Source organism: Bolinopsis microptera, chromosome 7 (assembly GCF_026151205.1).
Source record: "Bolinopsis microptera isolate Bmic1 chromosome 7, MBARI_Bmic_1.0, whole genome shotgun sequence".
NCBI lineage: Eukaryota > Metazoa > Ctenophora > Tentaculata > Lobata > Bolinopsidae > Bolinopsis > Bolinopsis microptera.
Window position 1 is genome coordinate 16,832,098 of NC_087078.1, and position 18,030 is coordinate 16,850,127.

Genomic DNA, 18,030 nt, shown 5'->3' on the forward strand with positions numbered 1-18,030 from the left:
TACAATGCCCAACGAAGACTGAAGAGGCAGTTTCTGTATTAGATTTGGCTGGAGGATAAAGAATATATCTTTATGCTGTGCGGAAGGATCTAAAAATAGTAATAATTCAAAAGTCGGAATGGCTCCTATTATCAAACTGCACATTAAGACAAATACATCTAAGAGCTGCTGAATGAAAAAAGTATATTCAAGATTAAGATGACTGGGTAAAACAAGTCATTTACTGCTATTATATACGTGTCGTTATTGACTTGATGCACGTTGAATTGCATTTACCTTCACCGCAATTATTGACAGAATTAAGTTATGACACTCATCGGCAGTAGCTAGCGGAAATTTCGGTTATCTAGCGGTAGTTGATAGAGTTGAGACACAGTTAATAAACTGCGGAGTGACTGAAATGCTATACAGCAAAAAACAGAAGGCTCCAACCAAACACTCCACCTACTGATCCTAACCACCCGAACAACTCTAGCTCTCTCTCTCTTCAACCCTCATTCCCTCACTCCCCTTGGTGCACAAAACCATTCTAACCTATGTATGTCCCCCCTACGGGTTCCACAAGCCCAACGGTACATAGTTAGACGAAAAACAGAGAAGCCTTGATTGCCAGATCAAGAACTGCATCAGTAGCAGCGAAATACGGATATACCTTCTCCCTTACAGTCAGCGAGCTGACAACTATCTGACTGTGTCTTTTAGGCCTTGCCACACCACCTTTGCTATATTACATCCGCTCGCCCGTATTCACTGACACATGCCACACCTGGGTTTAGTATGAAGATGTACACATATTCACCCAAGATGCGGAGATGTTTAAGTTTAGCGAGTTGAGATACAACAGCAAAATCATAGGAGCATGGATCAGAATCATCAGTTACCAACCTGACACCGTTTCGGGGCTTTAATCGCAATACGGTTTCCTGTCAGGCGCCCCAGCAGTCCACCCTTGAACCACCATCTGATCCGAGAGTCACTTGAGGAGACCCGTTAGAGCTCGCAATTGGCGACGAGATAACGTTTATGGTACCTTTAGATGTAATAGTGAACTCTCAAGCTCCAACCTTCCTGAACTCCCACTCCCTCCTCCCCGACAACAAGTAGATCCATCTGGAACAGTGAGCTAACTCTTTCCCACTGTCCCGTACCAGCTTCTTCGGCTCTCTTGCTTTAAAACCAATCCTCCTCGCAGCTCTCTCCAAACTCTGCGCAACCACTCCCCTAGCTCCAACTTCGACTGCAGCATTATAACAGCACCAACCTTTCGCCTGAATCTCACTCTGCAGACTTCTGTATCGGTCGAGTTTGTACTCGTGCGATTCAGCGATCCGCTCTTCAGATGGTACTGTTAGCTCCCACCAAATAACTATCTTTGCCGGCCTTGAGAATATCACAAGGTCCGGCCTCAGCCGTGTTTCCACAATCTCACTGGGAAACTTATATTAAGCTGACTTACCTTCACCTTAATTATTTACAGAATTAATTCGGTGGCACGCGCTTCGTGCGCAAAAGTGGCATGCAACATATGTCAAAGCGGTAGCTAGCGGATGACTAGCGGTATACAGTAAGTAAAACAAAATTTTTTTAAGTAAAACAAAATTTAAATTTTATTGCCATTACAATGAATAATGATATCATAATAAATATAAGTAGACATCCGATAATAAACTTGTTACATCCAGTACAACCCAAGATGTCAGCCGACGCGACTTACAAAAATAAAGAAAGCTAGCATGTTATGTTCATTGTTCATAGTTTTTCTAACGAGCATGCTTAGCACTTAGGCTGTACGGAAATAGCTTTAATTCTACGTCATATTAAAAACTTTACATCATTTTTGAGATACAAAAATAAATTTTAAAATAAATAACTCTTTTGCTGTTTAGGCGCGGCACCGCGCTTGACCCACATGCTATACAGTGTGTAGCAACACAGCGCTGAAAACAGAAGCTGAATGAGCTATAACATATAAGCGGCGCGTGCGCCGCGCCTAAACCTAAAACCATAAACTTTAAATATTGTCAAGATATTAAACGAGTTTTGCAAAATAATATAGCATGCTGACTTCGTAGGATATTACAATTATACCAGTGCCAGTTCCAAATGTGAGTCAGCGCTTAAACCAAAAGCAGTTGGCAAAAAGAGCCAGTTGCCTGCAAGAGCTTTACTAGCACCCGATTTACCACTTTTGGAGCACAAACTCAAACCTAAAACCGGCCAAGCACAAAAATATGTTATCGCCACGATTGGGTGGATTGATTCCCAGAATATTTATCAGCACGCGGCACTAATAATATATGAAGTTCATTATCGAATTTTAGATATGCCCTGGATCGTTTAACACATATATAAAAGGTTATTAAAGAATAATTAATGTTTGGTTCGTATATAAATCGATATTAATCAATTATTTAAAATAGTTTTTGTGTTTGTTATTATTAACTATTGAGTTGCGTTCGATTTAAATATTAAAACACTACTACAATACATTTCACAAAACAAAACGACGGGGACACAGAAAGGAGGAGGACAACACATCACACGTAAGGAAACTGCTGCTGTTGACGAGTATCTGATTATATTAATTATGGGTCTTTTGTTCATTAAAATAAGTGTGATCATACTTCTAGGGTATATTGGGCTGACACAGTTGCTGCAAGGTTAACATTGGGGTCCAAAACCGGGAGTGTGATACAACTTAATTGTTAATTTCGCGTTACGTAGTAAAAGATACAAAATATAAAATATAAGTCACTGTAGGTTCACGGATATAGCGCGGCGTCATATCATTATTCTGGCGCGGTAAATCACGCTGGGTAATGAAATGATAGAATTATTGATTATACAATATTTGAGTAGTTAGCAGTTAACTACAAACTAGCAGTAGAACTACGGGAAGAACTACGGGAAGAACGCACAGTCGTACTTTGTACTTATATTAGCGGATTGCTACCGGAAACTATTTGCAATAGATTAATTAATAAATAAAACAAATATTAAAACTCAATAAAACAAACGAAAAAAATACTTGTTAGATAATTTTATACAATTTTGGGGAATTTACTACATAATAAATGTTGTAGGGCTTTTATAAAATTTACTAAGATTTTTTATTGAATTTCATATTGAATTTTTATAAAAATTCAATGTGTATATTGTTTGAATTAATTCGGTAATAATTTGGGGGAATTTTGATTTCTGAGACTAAATATAAACATTAAATTGTGTTTGATAAATATTACGTTTGAAATAATCGCAGCTGGTCCATGGTTTGTAGCGCGATACGTTACTGTGCCGCGCCGCGCACTCAATGAGGCTTCTCACAGCTAGATCGGCGATATCAAATATGCGCTACTGTGCCGCGCCGAGCTGCGATGAATTGACATCGTCAATTAAGTCCATGGTCAAAAACTGCCGTAGAGCTTAAAATATACGCAAAAATTATTTGAGGCATGGCAATTTTGAAAAAAACGACGCACGATCAACAAATAAAAACTTACATCTTTTTACAAAGTTAGTTACCTTATTTGCTGTTTCATAATATTGGCGCAGGTTACAAGTTATATTTCTACCGATATTATTGATACATGTTTCGTATCCCAAATATCAAAGATATTTCGCGCGCGAAAAGTAGCATGCAACGTATGTCATGGTCAACGATATCACATTCTCTAAATTGCGCGCATTGCAGTAACTTCTTTCAAACTTCACAAATCGAGATTAAATCTTTTGCAATGTATTCAGTATCAATTTGTGCAATTATATACGCTAATCTAACTGCGTACAATGCGATTACACTATTAATTGCACGAGGTGCAGCCGAGTGGAAATTGATACAATAATCGCACAAGGCAAAGCCGAGTTCGATTATTGCAGTTATTTCACGAGGCGCAGCCGAGTGCAATAACTGGTGTAATCGTATTATACATGCAGTTGGATTCGCGTACTGTTGGAACCCTGTTCTTGGGTTAATTAAATAACAAATAATACTCAATTATTATAAATACAAATTAGAGGAATAAAGAGGTTATACAAATCTTGTGTCAAAAGTAACCTTGTTACTCTACAATGTACTCTCTTAAATAGTGAATGATTGATATGGTGTGACTCAGTAACTCACACTACTCTGCTCTGACTAATAGTTAAAACACATTTCAATACTAAACTAAACAATGTCTTTTTACTAGAGTCTGGAGTCGACAACGTCACTCCTCTCCCTTCTGCTACGCTAGAGTCTGGAGTCAACTAAACACTGGACACTCCTCTCTCTTCTGTTACTTCAACTAGAGTCTGGAGTCGAGCCTTGTCTGCCTTCTGGAGTCCCTTTACCCCAACACTGTATATACAATCACTGGAACTAAACCTTTGCTAAAGTGAGATACAGGGTTAGTAATATGAAGTACAAAAACAAGCTACAAATAGAATTAAGATTCTAACACGTACAACTCCACGCCTCTGATGTTATAACCAGTGTAATTAATTTATAATCGCACCGACTTTGTTGTTATAAGTAGCTCTCAAGACGATGCGATTATAAACTAATCGCACTGTTTTGAGATGCTGAGCAGCTGATATTTTGATTTCCGGAGTGTACTCTCAAACAAATGAAACAGTCTAGTCATTAGATAAACAAATTTTGAAAGTAGATTAATGTTTCATGTATCTGAAAACGTTTGCATAAACAATTTTAAATCAGTTTAAAAATCTTAAGAACAATTAGATTTACAATTAATAAAATATAGTAACTAAGAAAAAAGCCTTAATACACAATTCAATTAAAGTTAAATGTCATATTGTGTATCACAGCATTGTCTCCGATCAATTTTTTTATCTTCGAGAAAACATTACGGTTTTGCAGGGATGTCAGTCTGTTGTCAGTTTGTGAGGATGTAATTCTGTTCTCACTCTGTGAAGATGACGGTCTGTTGTCAGTTTGTGAGGATGACGGTCTGTTGACAGTTTGTGAGGATGACGGTCTGTTCTCACTCAGTGAAGATGTTAGTTTGTTGTTACAATATTGTGAGGAAGACAGTATGTTGTTTATGTGTGAAGGAGACAGCCTGTTGTGTGAAGATAACAGCCTGTTGCTACTATGTGAAGATGACGGTCTGCTGTCAGTCTCACTCAGTGAGGATATTAATCTGCTAGCAGTCCTCATCTTTTTTGGCGAGATAGTCACTGATATATCCGTAAAGAGTCTTTTCCTTGATTTGGGTGTGAAATCTTCACTGGTATTGTCAGAGGAACCTCTAGCTCTGTTTGCTTGCGGTGGACTTTGAGGTGATCCTACAAATACCGGCGGAGCTGATTGCTTCTCGTATGTGCTGTTTGTCTAGGTTAGATATCTTTGTGCCGACTTCATGATCCATTGTGTCATAGTTTATCAAAGACGTAGCGCTCTTATGACCGGTGTAGGCCATAATTTGCTTTAGCACAACATTTTTCCTCAGCAAACTTGACACCACCATTTTCCTGATGGAGGTATTGGATATTTTGCGATCCCCGACATCAATCTCCGAGACAACAACCATCTTTTTCACAGCTCCTGCTATTTTGTTCACTCCCGAAGGGCTGCTTATGAACCAGGGACCGTCCTTCAGACAAGCTTTACGGGGATCTTTTGACATTGTTCTTGCCAGGTTGAGAAACATGGGCGCATCCGGATCGTCGGCAACCCCTGGTCTCATGGAGGAGTACTTCAAGAAAGTCGCAACGGGACAGAAGTGTAAACAGTCCGGATCAGCAGAAAGAACTCCAACTCCATGTCTCATATTCCGTGGATCTTCCCCCTGCCGTGTTTTACTGAGGCGTTCTTTATCCAACGTGATAAATTGGTTCCCATCAACCACCTCAATTATCAAATCCCCGTATCTGGTTTCTCTCAGCTCAGTTCTTGCCCTCCGTCCCAGCGACAGACATAAGATGACCATTGAATTCCACAGTGCTGCTGGACTGTGTGTTCCCGCCAACTTACGGACAAACAATTCCCTAACCTCTGAGGTGGTAAGCATATTGATAGAATTTTCTAAGTTTCCTTTACCAGATCGCTTACTTAGTTTGCAGGCAGCTCCAAGGTGGGACGACTTTGCCTTCCAGTTATTGACGGATATGACCATCTCACGACTTCATCCTCATCTTTTAAACATTTTTTTTTTTTTTAAACTTTGTCGTGAGATCAAGGAAGCCTGTCACTGCAATCCTTGTAATGATGCCAGGGAAAAGCATGCTAATTTTACTGACAAACGTAGGAGAGTTAAACACGTAATAAGACTAGCTCAACGACTCTACACGTGCAACAAAATTGAGGAGTGTCAGGGTGACAGTAAAAGTAAAACAAAATTTTAAGTAAAACAAAATTTAAATTTTATTGCCATTACAATGAATAATGATATCATAATAAATATAAGTAGACATCCGATAATAAACTTGTTACATCCAGTACAACCCAAGATGTCAGCCGACGCAACTTACAAAAATAAAGAAAGCTAGCATGTTATGTTCATTGTTCATAGTTTTTCTAACGAGCATGCTTAGCACTTAGGCTGTACGGAAATAGCTTTAATTCTACGTCATATTAAAAACTTTACATCATTTTTGAGATACAAAAATAAATAGAAAACTACCGCCCAATTGCAATCTCTACTCTCTCTATATTTGGTAAAATCTTTGAAAAGATCATTTACTCAAGAATATATTCGTTTGCTAGCTCACAGTGTATAATATCTAAAACACAATTTGGCTTCAGGCAGTCACACTCTACTTCACATGCAGTTAATCACTCAGTAAACCTTATAACTGAATCTCTAAAACTTAAGCATCATGTCTTAGGCATATTCATAGACCTTAGCAAAGCTTTTGATACAATAGATCATGGTACATTACTTGTCAAATTACAGGGCTATGGGATACGTGGGGTGGCAAATGATCTTATAAAAAGTTACTTAACAAATAGATCACAATATACTGAAGTTGTTGGTGAGAAATCTGACGCCTTGAAAATACAGTTTGGAGTCCCTCAGGGTTCGATTCTTGGACCTCTCTTATTTCTCCTATATATTAATGATATCGCCAACAGCTCCAGTTTGGGATCATTTGTCACCTTCGCTGATGACACCAATATATTTGTGACTGGGAAATCTAAAAAGGAGGCATATATGCGTGGTAATTCTCTTTTAGCTAGTTTATATTCCTACATGCGAGCAAACAAACTCCATGTCAACTTGTCTAAATGCTGTTTCATTCACTTTAAACCAGCATCGTCCTCCCAGACTGACAATAATTCTGAATATACTCTAACCATTGATAACTTTCCAATAAAACAAGTTGCATCTGCTAAGTTTCTGGGAGTCGTCATCGATGAAAAGCTAACCTGGGAAGAACATATAAAATCACTTAGGCGTTCTCTCAGCCATGCAACATCAACTCTCTGCCGCCTACGCTGCTCCCTCCCAGATTTCTTACACCGCCAGTTGTATTACACTCTATTTGAATCACACCTCTCCTATTGTATCACGGTTTGGGGTGGGGCAGCCAAAACTCGTATAAGTTCTGTATTCAAAGCACAAAAATATTGTCTCAGGGTACTGTTTGGCGACAGGGAGGCATACCTAGATAAATTTAAGACCTGTGCTCGTGCTCGACCGTTTGGCAACCAAAATCTGAACAAAAAATTTTTCTTGAAAGAGCACACGAAACCTTTGTTCAAGGAACACGGAATACTTGCCGTCCAAAACCTGTACACTTACCATTGTTTCCTTGAGCTCTATAAAATCATGAAATTCCGTGCTCCGATTTCCCTCCATGAAAATTTCACCTGCTCAAGTAGGAAACCCACCCTTATACTAAGCCAAGCAGACCCCCCTGACAACTTCAATAGCAGAACGACTCGTATTTGGAACGTAATTGTGCCAAAATCTAAATTTTGACATTAAGTCTACCCTAGGGTCCACACATCCAAAATGATTATCTTGAAATTGAAAATTAGCTGGGTGTGCATTTTCCTTTGTCTTACTAACGTGTGTGAGCGCAGTGTAGTGAGAAAGTGTTTTTAACAGATTTATTATTAGACTTAGGATTATGATTTTTAATATATTACATTGATATAAGATTTGTTTTTGATAGGTACTTAATAAAGTTGATGAATTTCCCTCCCTATTAAAATTTTAAACCCATTTAGTGAAAATTGATAAACGAAGATCTAGATATTGATACATATTATAACCAACATTGCTTATATTCTGCCTTGTAAACAAAGAGCAAATCTTCTTAATGCCTTCTTCCTGTCCTAAAACTAAAACTTCATCCTATTAAAGTAAAGGCCAGTTGTTACCACAAGCTATTATACCGTCCCTCTCAAAAACATGCCTCAGCCTCCATCAAAAACAATTTTAGTTTTCAGTCCTTCTAGTTTCCAAAAATCTACCGAGCTAGTGTTCTGGTGTGCTCAAAAGCCCCTAAGCCCGTGCATTCCTTGCCCCCGCTAGCTGCCAGTCCTTGACAAACTTCCAATAGCAAAGATCAACTAGTCATTTACAAATTGAGCACTATACAATTTTAATTGTTTTAAATATTTGACTTTGTAAAATGAGCTAAAACATTGATTTATTAGTTTCATTGATTTATTAGTTTCATTGAATTTTAAAATAAATAACTCTTTTGCTGCTTAGGCGCGGCACCGCGCTTGATCCACATGCTATACAGTGTGTAGCAACACATCGCTGAAAACAGAAGCTGAATGAGCTATAACATATAAGCGGTGCGCCGCGCCTAAACCTAAATCCATAAACTTTTAATATTGTCAAGATATTGAACGAGTTTTGCAAAATAATATAGCATGCTGACTTCGTAGGATATTACAATTATACCAGTGCCAGTTCCAAATGTGAGTCAGCGCTTAAACCAAAAGCAGTTGGCAAAAGGAGCCAGTTGCCTGCAAGAGCTTTACTAGCACCCGATTTACCACTTTTAGAGCACAAACTCAAACCTAAAACCGGCCAAGCACAAAAATATATTATCGCCACGATTGGGTGGATTGATTCCCAGAATATTTATCAGCACGCGGCACTAATAATATATGAAGTTCATTATCGAATTTTAGATATGCCCTGGATCGTTTAACACATATATAAAAGGTTATTAAAAAATAATTAATGTTTGGTTCGTATAAATCGATATTAATCAATTATTTGAAATAGTATTTGTGTTTGTTATTATTAACTATTGAGTTGCGTTCGATTTAAATATTAAAACACTACTACAATACATTTCACAAAACAAAACGACGGGGACACAGAAAGGAGGAGGACAACACATCACACGGACGGAAACTGCTGCTGTTGACGAGTATCTGATTATATTAATTATGGGTCTTTTGTTCATTAAAATAAGTGTGATCATACTTCTAGAGTATATTGGGCTGACACAGTTGCTGCAAGGTTAACATTGGGGTCCAAAACCGGGAGTGTGATACAACTTAATTTCGCGTTACGTAGTAAGAGATACAAAATATAAAATATAAGATATAAGTGACGGTAGGTTCACGGATATAGCGCGGCGTCATTTCATTAATCTGGCGCGGTAAATCATGCTGGGTAATGAAATGATAGAGTTATACAATATTTAAGTTTCGCGCGCTACGTTTACACAATATATTTGTGAGTCCGTCCCACGTTCCAGACGTACACTCCAGACAAGTCCAGACACTAGTGTAAAGCGGATGAGCTGATCAGTGTTCTCTGTTATATGCGTGAATATATAGTTTCTATGTTTGACTGTGGTGTGTATTGTGTGTGTTATTTTGTGTGTGTAGTATGAAATCTATATGGACTAGTTTGTATGTTCTTATTATAGGCACATGTCATTTCCATCAAAGTTGAGTTCTGACCATTCATCAGTGTTTCCAGCTTTTTGAGCATTGAGTAGCATAGTTTTAATGCGACCTTTAACAAGTGCAATTGGGGACGAGAAGTCAATCTTACTAGAAGGTTTAAGGAATTTATTCCACATATTCGAGGTTTTATATACAAACAAATTGGTTGCAGCGGGGTTAATAAAGTAGTTATCACGTCGGGGTGACTTTTGAAATAAATTGTACATCGGTATTGGAGTGTGAAGTTTGATTATTTTAAACATTTCAAGTAGACAGTAGTACTTATACAAATTATGCACGCAGAGTATTTTGTTTCTGCTGAGAAGGGGTTTACTTGATTCTCGTTTATAGAAGTCGGCTCCAAGTTTTTGGGATCCAATTGGGCGGGTTCTAGCACATGTTTTGAACTTATTACTGTATGCCTCTTGATCACCAAATAGAATACGAGTGCACTTTTTTTGAATTTTAAATATTGGTTCAAGCCTATTGTTCGATATGCCTCCCCACACTGAGATCCCATATCCTAGATGAGATTCGAAGAGGGTGTGGTAGAGGTCATTATACAGCTCTTTAGGTATCTTCTCATACGGCAGAGTTTACCGACTTCACACTTTAATTTAGAACTAAGATATGCAGTATGAGGTTTCCAGTTAAGGTTTTTATCTATAATAACGCCGAGGAATTTAGTTTCATCAACACGTTTAATGACTGTGTTATTCAACGTTAAAATAAGATCATTACTATTACTACTACTACTAGTTACATCCTTCTTTCCTGGTGTAAAGTGAATGTAACAGCATTTCTTGATGTTAATGTGGAGAAGATTGCATTTCATATAATTGTAAACAGAATTCATTATAGTATTAGCTTTTTGGTAGAGATTCTGGACAGATTTGTCAACTACAAATATATTGGTGTCATCAGCGAAAAGTATAAATTTTCCTAGGTCTGATGAGTTATAGATATCGTTTATGTAAATTATAAACAGTAGCGGTCCTAAAACACTACCTTGTGGTACTCCACAAATAACAGGGAGTTTATCAGATTCCTCACCTAAAACTGAAACGTACTGCTGTCTGTTAGATAGGTAACTTCCAATAAGCTCGTTTGCGTTACCTCTTATACCATATTTGTCAAGTTTTATGAGAAGTTTATCGTGACTGATAGTGTCAAATGCCTTTGATAAGTCAATAAAGATACCTAATACATGTTGCTTTTCCTTTATATGGGAGTTTACATAGTCAACTGAGTAATTAAGGGCGTGGTTAGTTGAGTGACTCTTCCTAAAACCAAACTGGTTCTCAAACAGAACGTTCTGCGACACAAGAAAACTGTACAAACGGGAGTAGATTACTTTCTCAAATAACTTTCCGAACACAGCTAGGGTAGATACTGGCCTATAGTTTTCGAGATATTCCATTCTTGAGTTCGCTAATGATTTTCTCTATTTCTTCTGGTGTACAATCGCTGAGAAATATACTTGAGGTATTTGGCCTTGGTAAGTAGTCCGTAAAGCATTGAATTGGACTTAGTCTAATTTGACCGGTTGTACTGTATGATTCATTCAACTTAGGGGCAAGAGATACAAAGTAATTATTAAATTCGTTAGCTATAATTCTACGGTTCATTATTTTTTCATTATTAATAACAAACGGGGGTTTAATTTCTCGTTTCCCTTTGCCGCGTATCTTATTGATTAGTTGCCATGTTTTCTTACTGTCACCTTGAACTTCATTAAATTTACCCATATTGTACGAAGTTTGAGCCTTTTCACGTATAACTTTGAGTTCTTTTCTATAATATTTATAAGTTAAGTACTCACTGCGCTTTTTGTTACATACTGCGCAGTGACAGAAGCCACCTTTTGTGTCAGTATCTCCTAGATTGCACTTGACTTTGCGAGCTTTGACCCAGTTTTCGTATAGTTCGTGACAGTGATTTATTGATGTTATAATTGCTGGTGTAATCCATGGATTGTTTTGCATAGTGCGTTTTGTACATTTCGGGGTTTCTAACTTGAAACATTCGTCAAAAGCAACGTTAAATGTGTCAGCAAAGGTATCAAAACAATTTATTACAGTGTTATCAAGACTATTGGATAGTTTGTCGGTGAACTTATCTACGTTAGAGTTACAGTAGTCATAAAACTGTTCATACTTAATCTTGCAATCGTTCTGGTCAAGGTGTGTGTTGAGTGCTAAGAATATGGGGTGATGATGTGTGATTTTGTCTTTGAATGTGCCAGATGTTATAATGTTGTCTAAATCATTGGTAATGATGTTATCGATGCATGAAGGAATACAGCCGGGTTTTTCATGGGTCATTACAGATATGAGAGGATAGAAGCCTAGACTGTAAAGAACGTGTTCATATTTAGCAACCTTGTTGCTGTCGCCGTGAAGATTGATGTTAAAGTCACCAGCTATATACGAGTGTCTGGGGACTTTGTCCAGAGTGTCGGCTAGTTCACTTAGCGCTGAGTAAAAAAACGTAAGACCATTGATAATACTGAAAATGACTTGAATCTAGAAATTGATGGGATCCCGATCAAACAGGTTACTGAAACGAAATTTCTGGGTGTAATTATTGATGACAAACTGAGTTGGACACCTCATATCGAGAAACTAACTAAGAAATTAAACAGCATATGTGGCCGTATTTATCGAATAAAAAACTCCCTCCCCAGCCAGCTGTACAAACAGATATACCACACTCTTTTTGAATCTCATCTAGGATACGGTATAACTGTATGGGGTGGTGTATCAATTAATAAGCTTTCACCACTATTCCTTGCACAGAAGAAATGTGTCCGAATCTTATTTGGGGACTCGGAAGCATTTAGCGACAAGTTTAAAACTTGTTCTCGTAGCAGGCCAATCCAGTGCAGTATAAACAAGAAAGGTCAAATATCCAATGAATCAACTATACCTCACATTAAACCGTGTTCTATATGTATCAGCTTGAGGAAGACTGGTGATAAACAAGCAAGGCCACATCGCTGCCAAATACTTGGGGCAGAATTCCACTCTAGAGAATCAACAAAACCTATTTTCCAATCTAAGGAACTAATGACAGTACATAACATATATAGATACAGATGCATTACTGAAACAATGAAGATAGTGAAGAGTCATCAGCCCATATCCATGTATTCTCTCTTTAAGAAGTCTGAGCTCAGAGATGACAGATTTGTGACACCACACTCATCTCACAATTTCGCATATAAAGGGGCAAATTTATGGAATAGGTTTCTTGAGCAGTCAAATGCACGTGGTAAAATAGGTTCACTAGGTTCAATTAAATCCCGATTGAAGCTTTCTATCATGAAGGCTCAACACCAACCTGACAATATTAACTGGCAGGACTTAAACTTCAACACTTTCCTATGAAAAGACCCCCATTTATATTTATATATTTTAGATTTTACACCTGTCAATCACATCATATATGCACCACAAAAGAAAAAAGATTCATTCAATCATTACATTATACACTCACTCCACCACACATGCACACAAAACATTAAAGCAGGTTACACGCGGGTGTAACGTTCACTTTATCCGAAGGGAAAAATAATACTTTACGTAACGCGCGATTTACGTCTTGGTAGCTAAATTATTCAAGTGCTATTTGTCAGAGCGACACAAATGCTCGAGCGCTTGCGCGGCTCACCTATCCAACACTCTTGTTTACATCGTATCAGGCAATGGTTCAGTTTAATTATGGTAAGGGCACAGCCTGTCAAAAACCCTTTTCGCATGATCCGTCGACACCGCCTGAAGGTGAATGCATAATAACGGATCATGAACGTACGGAATCATGTATTCAACTTTGTGTCATGCTTGAATTGGTTTTGGACCTCTTCAATGCTTTTAATTTATTTATTATTGTTATTTGGTATTATGAGCTGATATGTATATATACATACGGTATTTAAAATTAAGCGTATAGCGAGCATATTTAACAATTTTTAAGCAATAATGTATTGCGAGCAGCTGTAACTTAAATATCGCATAAAAATCATATAATTATAACACAAAACTAAAATTTTATTGGAATCTAGGTTAAACTAAGATAAAATTAATATCAGCCCCTTCGCCACTCTCAGCAGTCAACCAGGGCTCATAAAAGCTTAACAGCGCCTGGGTCCGTTCACCAACTGTGCTAATGTGAGTGGCGGTGTGGTAAAACCCATTTTAACAGCGTGAATATTTATCAAATATAAGCGCGCTAGCTGCTAGCATACTTGTATCATTTAATTTTTAATCAAATTTATTCGGATATATATTTATTGATTATGTATTGAATTGGTGATAAATAATAAAATTGTCTTTTCTCTCAAAAAATTGTCTTTTCTCTTTAGTGGAGTCAGCAATCCAAGTGCCTCTATCTTGTACTGTTCCAATATAGAGACCCACTGCGTTGTTGACTTAATGGTGTTCTTAGATCGGGTACTTTTAACGAATCCTTGCAGTTCATCCTCGTCCGGTATTTGTTGCTTGAATCTTCTGACATTTCTATTAGACATCCTGTGAGTATGACGATTAACTTAAAATTTAAAACAAGCTAGCAAATACTAGAATTCAACTCCACAATATTATTACATTGACGTTATGACTTAGAATATGGCGCACTTGCAATTAAAATATGAAAATGTATTATTATTTCAAACTATGGATCGTTCACATATATTACGGGTCGTTCACATATTACGAATTCATTTTTTGGAACATTTTTACCCCTCCTCCGTTCAAAAGGGGTTGCAGCGTGTGTCAAGGTAACCGGCTTGACTGGTCAAAGCCTAGGGCGAGTGTAGTTGTTGCAAACAAGGAGTAAGGAACGATGTATCTGTTTGAAACGAGAATCGAGATATGCGCTGATAAATAAGTGACAACTCCCGATGAACAAGGAAATAACACTACTAGAGCTAAAATGAACCTGTATCAAACAAGGTCTAAAACCTACTGGCTGCTCCCGATAAACGAGGAGTTAACAAATAAAGGTGACTGTCTGAAATAAGCTACGGGTGCAGGTGTACCTGTCTAAAACAAGATACAATCTTAATATTTAAACTCCCGATAAACGAGGAGATGAGAAGTCTGTAACTCGCGATGGTTATAGTGACTGTACGAAGCACTGACAGTGAACTCCGGTGAGCTGTAATTCCCCATGTGATGGCTCAGTCAGTTATAAACAAGAAAGGTGGAAGGCTGATGGAGTCTGTATTTAAACAAGTCTTAGACTTAGTGAATTGTACTAAATAAAACGCTCTCGTAACGATAGAAAACTAATAAATCAAGAAGAGCACCAAATCTCGACTAATCCTCGGTGACAATTTCAGAAGTGTCTTATCTCCCAAAAACCTTATCTCTTAAAAAAGGGCTCGTAAAATCTGATAAATATAAAAAAGGCCGAAAAACTTTGGTTCAAATATAAAATAGATGCATGAGATAAAATTAAAATTAAGAAGTGGCAAAAAAACGGTGAATTAAAATATTAAAATGTAAAATCAAAGCCTAGCAATATTGTGGATCTACTAAACTAGTTAACTACACCAAACACGGCAGCAAACAATCAACTTTCAAAATAAAGAGACAACAGCGGGTCGCACAACGCCTCAGGGTCTCAGAGCACTGAATACGTTGGCACACACCGTGTATGCTTGAAGATGATTCGTTCTGGTGACTCGTATGCAGAGGTCAGCATCAGTAGGGAGACCCTTTTTTACATACTTGGACTCTACAGCATCCCAGCTCCTATTATTACCATGCCTCTTCTCTCTGATTCATCTCAGTCAAGAGTTCTAGTCCAGAATGTAGACCGCCTCCCCAACTTTTTAAAAACTAATGGGGCAAGGAATGTGCAGAAAATGTTTGCAAAATGAACACACTGAAACGATTGTCCAGATGAGATTTTGGAGACAAGGCTCACATTTGGCCACACAACAATTGTTGACAGTGATAAAATGTTGTTACTATGGATTACACCATTTTGAAGAATGCCAAATCCCCTCTGAAAGGTCATGTTTCACAATACTGGGATTACACCAGCTGTGATTGTTCTTTAAATGTTTTGTTTTTCTGACTTAGCGGATTCCTTTGTACTATTGGATCATCAGCCAATAAGATCCAAGGCTATGCAACCCTCCCCAGGCAAAGGGCTGTCACAAGGAGCAGAAAAATATTGGTGTACTTTGTAAGATCTATTTTTCAGGTTCCACGAGACTTCTCTCTTCAGGGGGGGGGGCCAATGGATATTTTTTTGTGAAACTTGATTTCGAGATAGCAGTTGACCAACAAACTAGGACCAGTGACCGAACTTTTGAGGGGGTCCCGGACCCTAACCGCCAAACGGTGCCTGCGGGGCAGCCACGCCCATATTTGGTCCAAATTAGGCCCAATTTAGCCAAATACCCTGAACATGCCCAAAACCCAAATTTTAGGTGCTCTACTTGTAGCTAGTGGTCTCCTGAACTCGTATATGAAATTTCATCAAGATTGGACAAAAAATGACTGAGTTATGAGCCAAAAACCATATGCCCATATTTGGGCATACGCACCAAATTTGGTAGATTTCGTCCCATAAATTGGTCAAATATCAATATTTTTCACTGAAACTTACTTTATATGAAAGGTAAGCATAAACTACATATTCTCTGTAAGTTATAGCTTTATATCTGTTTAAATGTGGATACTAAGGCGAAAAGACCACAAAAAATGAACTAAATTGCCCATATCTTGGTTCGCGATATTCGCGGAATTGATCTCATTAAAATTGTAACAACTCAATCAGTTTTCAAAATTTTTCCATGAAATTTTCGGAATCGACTCGAAATCGCATTTCCACCTTAGTTTGAGAACAGATTTTTGATTAAGGCCTCAAAAAAAATTTGGCGGCCAAATTCTGAATTTCTCCGGGAAAATTTTGGAATTTGGCCGCCAAATTTTTTTGGAGGCCTAAATCAAAAATCTGTTCTCAAACTAAGGTGGAAATGCGATTTCGAGTCGATTCCGAAAATTTCATGGAAAAATTTTGAAAACTGATCGAGTTGTTACAATTTTAATGAGATCAATTCCGCGAATATCGCGAACCAAGATATGGGCAATTTAGTTCATTTTTTGTGGTCTTTTCGCCTTAGTATCCACATTTAAACAGATATAAAGCTATAACTTACAGAGAATATGTAGTTTAGGCTTACCTTTCATATAAAGTAAGTTTCAGTGAAAAATATTGATATTTGACCAATTTATGGGACGAAATCTACCAAATTTGGTGCGTATGCCCAAATATGGGCATATGGTTTTTGGCTCATAACTCAGTCATTTTTTGTCCAATCTTGATGAAATTTCATATACGAGTTCAGGAGACCACTAGCTACAAGTAGAGCAACTAAAATTTGGGTTTTGGGCATGTTCAGGGTATTTGGCTAAATTGGGCCTAATTTGGACCAAATATGGGCGTGGCTGCCCCGCAGGCACCGTTTGGCGGTTAGGGTCCGGGACCCCCTCAAAAGTTCGGTCACTGGTCCTAGTTTGTTGGTCAACTGCTATCTCGAAATCAAGTTTCACAAAAAAATATCCATTGGCCCCCCCCCTTAAGTGTCATGGTCATTAGCAAGAAAGCTGGGTATTCAACTTGGTAGAAGATATTAGATAGCTGCAAGGTCTGCACCAATTGAAATATCTGATAACTTAAGGGGGCCGGGGGGTCTTCATCAAAATTCTCTCGAAATTGATTTTATAGTTGTTTCTGATAGAGGGGAGTGACATCTATCAGCTGCTTTTGGTCCCATGGAAAAATATTGTTCCTAGCCGAAATTATCGCTGGTCAAAGGTCAGCGCTCATGTGTAATTGTATTGCGCGAGCGATTTTCAATCGCGCGTCCTGAAAATCGAGTCTAAAAATCTATCTTCTCCTACATTTTTTGAGCAATCACCCTGAAACTTTCAGGATATGTTCTACGGATCATTTAGAAGAGAAGTATCGAGCCGAATTTTGAGATAGGCCTCAGAAAATTTTTAAATCGATTTTGAAAATCTTGGACCTGGAAAAATCGTCAAAAAATGAGGTCCAAGATTTTCAAAATCGAATTAAAAATTTTCTGAGGCCTATCTCAAAAATCGGCTCGATACTTCTCTTCTAAATGATCCCTAGAACATATC

General features: G+C 37.9%; 1 protein-coding gene across 1 annotated transcript in view; it reads right to left on the minus strand.

Annotated features, from left to right (window-relative positions):
* LOC134818452 (calumenin-A-like) overlaps positions 1–18,030 on the minus strand; it is an 88,894-nt gene that overhangs the window by 20,378 nt on the left and 50,486 nt on the right. The window lies entirely within an intron of this gene.